This window comes from Hordeum vulgare, chromosome 3H, assembly GCF_904849725.1.
Source record: "Hordeum vulgare subsp. vulgare chromosome 3H, MorexV3_pseudomolecules_assembly, whole genome shotgun sequence".
NCBI lineage: Eukaryota > Viridiplantae > Streptophyta > Magnoliopsida > Poales > Poaceae > Hordeum > Hordeum vulgare.
In genome coordinates, this window is record NC_058520.1 from 137,711,309 (window position 1) to 137,718,192 (window position 6,884).

Genomic DNA, 6,884 nt, shown 5'->3' on the forward strand with positions numbered 1-6,884 from the left:
CTCATGTCTAGCCTGCATCTTTTCATGTCATGCTTTGTGTTGCATCGGTGCTATTATTTATTGTTTCTTCCCCCTCTTCTTACCGGTAGACCCCGAGACTGACGCTGCTGCCGGGTACATCTACGACCCTGCCGATCAGTCCTTTGCCACAGAGCAGCAGGGCAAGCAAAACCCCCTTGATCATTCCTATATCACCTATGTCTTTCTTTCTACTGCTTGCATTAGTATTTTGCTACTGTTGTAGTTAGCTCCTATATCTGATGCATAGCCTGTTTTTTGTTGAACTGCTACTTTCAGTCCTGTACTTTAAATATGCTTAGTATAGGTGGAGCAGTCATCCCCTCTGACCCCATAGATCAGTTGCCCCGCTTGTTTTCAAATCTCGATCTCTGATCGACGAGCCAGACCCGACACAACACATTCACTCCCCCTTCATTGTACGCCGCTACAGAGATACTATCGGGTACCGAGGGTGACACCTCGCTAAGTACTCCTGATGATATCTCTGTAGTATAGCTAGTCGGTCGTGGTTATCGAGGGTGATTCCTCTTTCACCATTCCCGACGATGCCCCTGTCGTGCAACCCCTCAAGTGTGGGACCCTCGAGGGTGATTCCTCTAAGCCCACCTTGACGGGTACATCGTTCGGAATCCAACGAGGGTGATACCTCGGATTCCCCCCGATGTTACGACCACACAGTTACTCGACCATGTTACTGGGATCATTGGTGATTAGTTGTAAGATGGGTGGATTCCCGCGAGACTGTGTTGTTGGCCTAATTAAAATGCTAATGGATTTGGGTATTTGATCTGGGTTGGTCGGAGACCTTTTCGCACTAACCGGCTACGCGGGAAGAATTATGGGTACTCGGCGTCGCGGTATCAGCCAAAGCTTTTCAGATGCCAGCAGTGTAGCGGCGCGCGCCCGAGTGGTCCCGAGATGCATCGCGCTTGTGATTAAGGGATGCTAGGACTGACGTCGGCCGCCCACGCCACGTGCAGGAGCGTGAAGGGGAACTGGGCCCATGAACCCTTTGTGCTTAGGATTTAGACCGGCGGGCTGGCCTCTCTGATTAGTCTTAGGTGGGGCTGCGACGTGTCGATATTCCGAGGCCGGGCAGGACCCAGAAAAGTATGTCCGGCCAGAGTGTTATCGAGCGTGACGGGACATGTGGTGCACCCCTGCAGGGATGAAAATTAACTATTCGGATAGCCGTGTCCACGGTTACAGGACGACTTGGAGTTGTGCCCCGATCTTATACAACTACAATTGTTACTTAACTGGAATTAGTTTGCCTCGGGATTGCTTCCTCGCAGGGAGTCGTGGGAGGATCCTTAGGCGTGACCTCACTTTAATTTTGCTGCAACAATATGACTATTAATGTGTTACCCCTGTTCTACTCTCGTCTATTGCTGCAAGACCCTGAAGATGCTAGTCTTCGATAGGACTAGGCCTTCTCTCTCTATTCTCGCATTGCTGTAGTCAGTCCACATATAAGCCCCCCTTCTTTGATACTGATGCATATTTAGAATAGTTCTGATGTAAGACTTGCGAGTACTTTGGATGAGTACTCACCACTGCTTTGCTCCCCCCTTGTTCCCTTGATCCGTTTGCTGCGACCAGATGATGAAGCCCAGGAGATGAAGGTCCCCGCCACCGACGACTGCTACCCCGACGGTGCCTACTACTACGTGGAGGCCGCTGATGATCAGGAGTAGTTAGGAGGTTCCCAGGCAGGAAGCCTCGCCTCGTTCGATCGTTGTATCTTTTGTGCTAGCCTTCTCTAAGGCACCCCATGTTTTATGTCTGTACTCAGATATTTGTTGCTTCCGCTGACTCGAGTGTTTATCGAGCTTTCGTATTCTAGCCCTCGAGGCCCCTGGCTTGTAATATGAAGCTGATGTTATTTTCATTTGTGTCTAGAGTTGTGTTGTGATATCTTCCCGTGAGTCCTTGGGTTTGATCGTACGCATTTGCGTGTATGATTAGCGTACGATTAAGCCGAGGGCGTCACAAGTTGGTATCAGAGCCAACTGCCTGTAGGTAGCCCCCTTTCCAACTCCTTGGCCGAAGTTGAGTCTAGTGTTTGAAAAACTTTACTAACACTGATGTTGTGGCTTACGGGCCCACATCTCAATTGGGTGGTATTAGTATCTTTTACTCCTTTCCTATATTCTGGGCTCTACTTTCTCTTCTCTTTCGGGTCAAATATTTTACTAACTCTAACATTAGGTTCTCGAATCACATCAATCCGGAGCGCTGGACTATCTACTCTTTTTCTCCTGAATATGTATTACACACACTGTCATTGACATCCGTCAATCTTATTTTCAGATGCGTCCCGCAAGACAGCACGTGCGCCTGACGCAGGCCACCGAGACGACTGGGTTCCCGACCATTTTGGTCGATCTCCTGACCAGGCTGGGATATCGCTGGTACCCCGAGTACACTGTGTTCGAGGATTTCCGCGAGTACAACCAGTACCAGTACCAGGCTGAGGTTCGCATCTTCGACCAGAGGGGCGGCGAGACCCTCGAGCGCCACGTGTTCTGTGGTATTGGAGTGTCGGTCGAGATGGCCGTCCATGATGCGGCCTACATCGCCATCACCCGTCTCCGTGGAGCGTACCCTCACCTGGAGGAGAGCCCTTTCAGATACATCCCGCATGCTCCTGCTGAGGATGAGACTGGGTCTGATCTCACTGCCTACGCTTCTGACGTTCGGGAGCGCAGCGACCGTTCCTACGTCGCTGTCTGCGCCCCCTACGTGACGCGTCGCTACGACGCGCGGGTTCTGGTGCAGTACACTGAGGCAATGGATCATGCTTTCCGAGCTTTGACTGTGGAGTTGTATGCTACGCGCGCTCGTCTTTATGACGCGTTGACAGAGCTGCAGCCATCACACTGTCCGAGGGTTCCACCTATGCGCATCCGCGAGCCGAGCAGGACAGAGCTACCATCAGCTCTCGAGTGGACTGATGTTGGGGGTAGGACCCCTGCACGTGGACCTCAGCTGCTCGACTGGATGCGGTACCCTCACCAGAGTCACAACGGGACACAGGGTCCTGTCCCTACCTTCTATCACCGCCAGCTACCAGGATTCGATCGTCCTCTCTGACGTTGATGTAGCCTTATCGCTACATCTCGTTGTGGTACTCTTCCACCGCGTGCCTGCGCGCCGCCTAGTGAGTCCAGGGTATCGTCAAATGCGTCCGGGCTATCGCCAAATTTCGAGTTTTTAATCGTTAGTCTGTAATCGAACTTATGTATGGGTTTGTATGTCGAACTCAACTACTATGGAGTATCTATCGCATTTCCCTTTCATTATGCCTGATTACTTCTTGAATGCGTTCGATGCCTTTGCAATTACTTTAAGCTAAACTACCCCTGCTAAATATTTAACAGGATGGTTAGACCAGTTAGCCGTCCGCGTGGCCCTGCCAACGATGCACCACCCCCGCCTCCTGAGTATATGGCGGGGATGATCCAACAGTTTGAGCTGAACCGCCAGTTTATGCAAGGGCTCATGGATCAGTTCCAAAGGCCGAACATGAACCAACCACAAGGCGTGACACTGCAAGACTTCTGCCGTCTCAACCCTGTGATCTACCGCAGCTCAACTCAGCCTCTAGATGCTGATGACTGGCTCCGTGACATTTCCTATGAGCTGGAGTCTGCCAATGTGCCCCTGGCGAGCTATGTCAACTTTGCCGCCTACTTTCTGAAGGGTCCCGCTGCTCAATGGTGGGACAGCCACAGGCGCTCTCAGCCCGATGGGACTATCATCACTTGGGCAGAGTTCAAGGCTGCTTTCCGTGCTCGATACATTCCCCAGGGAATCATGGACCGGAAGAAGCGTGAGTTCCGCAACTTGGTCCAGGGCAACAAGACTGTGGATGCTTATCAGCGGGAATTTCTGGAATTATCTCGCTATGCTGAAGAAGACATTGCGACTGATGCACGCAGGCAGGAGAAGTTCCGTGAAGGCCTCCACCCTGATATCAAGCTGACACTCCTCGTTCAGGACTATGCTGATTTCGCCACCCTCGTGAACAAGGCTATTCAGGTTGAGACTGGTCTGCAGGAATACAAAGATAGCAGCAAGCGCAACCGTGACATGGGCTCATCTTCGGGCTCATCTGCACAGAAGCGGAAGATCTGGATTCCCAACAACATGTACCATGCACCTGCTCCTACTCGGAGGCCGTCCTATGCTGCACCTCGCCTGCCTCCTCCACCACCTAGGCAGCCGAGGCTTCCAGCTCCACCACCTCGAGTTCCTCCTTCCCGTCCTGAGGACGGGCTGTGCTTCAAGTGTGGCCGTCCAGGTCACCGTGCTAGAGACTGCAGGCAGAATCAGAATCAGCTGGCACTTCCCGCAACTGGTCGTGGCAACAACCAGAACCGCAACTTCAACACTAAGCCTGCTTATGTTCGTGGTCAGGCCAACAACATTGATATGGGTCAAGCTCAAGACCAGCCTGCTACCGTGATGGGTACACTTCTCGTTAACTCAGTACCTGCTTCTGTATTGTTTGATACAGGAGCATCGCATTCCTTTATGTCGGAAAATTTTGCATACATGCATGACATTAGGAGCGAAGAGATGAACATCCCTATAGTGGTAAACACCCGTGGGGGCGAATGCCGAACCTCTGTGGTTTGCCCCCATGTTCCAGTTGAAATTGAAGGATTAGAATTCCTTGCCAATCCCATCCTACTAAAGTCATCCAACATTGATCTCATATTGGGGATGGACTGGTTGAAAGCTCATACGGCATCGATCGTTTGTGCCACCAAGACCGTCCACCTCCTACACCCTTCAGATGAACTAGTAAGCTACCATGCTCATCTCGTCCGTAATGCTGAGGCACGACTGTATGCTTTGAATGCATTAAATGCGTCGCCTCTTGAAGGGATTGAAAACATTCCAGTGGTCCGAGAATTTCAAGATGTCTTTCCAGAAGAACTTCCGGGGATTCCCCCTGCTCGAGTTGTCGAGTTTGTCATTGACTTGGTACCCGGTACCACTCCTATTGCCAAGCGTCCTTATAAAATGCCACCACATGAACTCCTTGAACTTAAGCAAGAAATTGACAACTCGCTCCGTCTGGGTTTCATCCGTCCGAGTTCCTCTGCTTGGGGAGCACCTTCTCTCTTTGTTAAGAAGAAGGATGGGACAAATCGATTGGTTCAAGACTATCGTCCTATCAACCAGGCCACTATTCAGAACAAATATCCTCTCCCTCGGATAAATGATTTGTATGATCAACTTGCTGGTTCCACCGTTTTCTCTAAGCTCGACTTGAGATTGGGATACCACCAGATTCGTGTTCGCAAGGAGGATATTCCAAAGACCGCCTTTGTTACTCGATATGGATCATACGAGTACACCGTCATGTCCTTCGGCTTAACCAATGCACCGGCAACCTTCTCTCGATTGATGAATTATATATTCATGGACTACCTCGACAAATTTGTCGTGGTATATCTGGATGATATTCTGGTGTTTTCGAAGAACAAAGAAGAGCATGCTGAACATCTTCGTCTTGTACTGGATAAGCTTCAGGAGCATAAACTCTATGCGAAGTATTCCAAATGTGAGTTCTGGCTAGACGAAGTGACTTACCTTGGTCATGTGATTTCCAAGGATGGTATTGCGGTCAACCCCGAACGAATTCAAGCTATTCTTGACTGGACTCCCCCGAAGAATGTCAAACAAGTCAGAAGTTTTCTCGGACTCGCCAGCTATTGCCGTCGATTCGTCGAGAACTTCTCCAAGATTGCGAAGCCCTTAACCAACCTGCTTCACAAAGGTGTTAAGTATGAATGGACTGATAAATGTCAGGAAAGTTTCCAGGCACTCAGGGACAAACTGACGTCCGCTCCAGTACTTGCTCCTCCAGATACGAAAAGGGATTTCGTCATATACTGTGATGCTTCTCGTCAAGAAATAGGTTGTGTCCTAATGCAGGATCGCAAGGTGATCGCTTATGCTTCACGTCAACTGCGTGCTCATGAAGAGAACTACCCAGTTCATGATCTCGAGCTTGCCGCAGTCATTCATGCATTGAAGGAATGGCGACAATACCTTGTCGGTAATCGTCGTGAAATCTACACCGACCATCAAAGTTTGAAGTACTTGTTCACTCAACCGGAGTTGAACTTGCGTCAACAAAGATGGATGGAGCGTATAGCAGATTTTGACTGTAGTATATCATATACCCCTGGCAAGGCTAACGTAATGGCTGATGCCTTAAGTCGCAAGTCATACTGCAACCACCTCCAGGTTCATCAGGTTCACGATCGTCTGCAAGAGGAATTCCGTAAGCTGAACCTCCACATTGTTCCTCAGGGTTACCTTGTTCCTCCTCCTGAAGAGTATCAAAAGATGAACCTCCGTGTTGTTAATCAGGGTTCCCTCAGTAACCTAGTGGTTGAACCAGATCTTGTGAGCTCCATAAAGAATATACAGAACTTCGACGATGATGTCGACAGGATTAAGAGCTATATTGCAAAGGGTAAACCCTCCTTTTTCACTGTTGATGAAGGTGGCGCCTTGTATTTCAAGGGTCGCCTATTCGTCCCAAATAAGAAGGAAAATCTCAGGATGACTCAGAAGGTGATGGAAGAAGCTCATGACACACCATTGTCTATTCACCCGGGTAGTACCAAGATGTACCAAGACATCCGGCAAAGATTCTGGTGGCCCAATATGAAACAAGACATTGCACGCTATGTGGCAGAATGTGATATATGCCGGCGTATCAAAGCAGAACACCAAAAGCCTGCTGGAACTCTGCAGCCTATCTCTATTCCCGAATGGAAATGGGACCACGTTGAAATGGACTTCGTCACTAGTTTTCCCAGATCTCAGAAAGGTAA